A 1,175-nucleotide genomic window follows, 5' to 3' on the forward strand; every position below is an offset into this window, starting at 1 on the left:
GAGAAATAAATACTACTATAGGTGATAGCAATAGAACCAGGTTCGGCATGAGATAAAAACAATGAATACGATGAAAATAGAACTAGGTTCATTTTGAAAAAGAAATACTACTATAGGTAATAATGATATAACCAGCATCGGCACGAGCTTAAAACAATGAAGATGATAACAATAGAAATAGGATCTCAATGGGGAAAAAAATGAGAACGATAGAACAGGTTCACCACGAGACAAAAAAAAATGCTAAAGATGGTAACTAGATTCGCCATGAGGCCAAAAACAAAACAACAAATACTGAAGATGGAAACAGTAGGGATGGGTTCGGCATGAGAAAAGCATATTGAAGATGATAACAACAGAACTAGTTTCGCTACGAAAAAAAAAGAAAAAAGACCATCAAAACAATAGAATTAAGTTCGCCATGATAAAGAAAAAACAATGATACAGCACTAGATAAAAACAATGAAGAAGATTGAAATAGAATTAGCTACGCGTAAGATAAAACAACACTGAAGATGAAAACGATAGAACTACAACAGAAATAAGTTAGAATAAAAGTTTATTTCATCAGTCAGTATTTATTGGGAACTTGTTGTGGCGAGTTTATAAAATCTAGTTTTAAGCATGGTTTCAGTAAGAAATGAAACATAGATCTGTGGTATCGTATAATCTTTAACGACCAATATTCCCTTAATTGTTGAATGAAATTTGAAGACGAGACGTTTTTCCCTTTTCGATTTTAATTTTAAAATATCTTTTGCTGATGTTACACAAATGTTTTTTTTTCTGCTGTTTAAATAATTATAGCGGTCAAATGAAACATACCTTCGCCACACAATCCCAACATGGTCCATATTGGCTTCGGGAAATTATGTAAAACACAGAAAAATCGAAAACTGTCTATACCACTTCTTGAGACCTGCAAGAAGGTATCTTTGTACCAAATCCCATGTAAGTGTATTTATATATACATGAATAGTTGACGAAACCCCAAATTGTATTTTAATCGTTGAAAAATTGAGCAAAAAACAAAAATTCCAAAGTTGTTTATATCTCTATTTGAGTCCTACAAAGAGTCTCTTTGTACCAAACCCTATATAAATTGGCCGAAGTAATTGTCAAAAAAAACCCATAAAATTATACTTTTTGTGGCATATTAACCCCTCTATAATTAC

This window comes from Limulus polyphemus, unplaced genomic scaffold, assembly GCF_000517525.1.
Source record: "Limulus polyphemus unplaced genomic scaffold, Limulus_polyphemus-2.1.2 Scaffold1117, whole genome shotgun sequence".
NCBI classification, from domain to species: domain Eukaryota; kingdom Metazoa; phylum Arthropoda; class Merostomata; order Xiphosura; family Limulidae; genus Limulus; species Limulus polyphemus.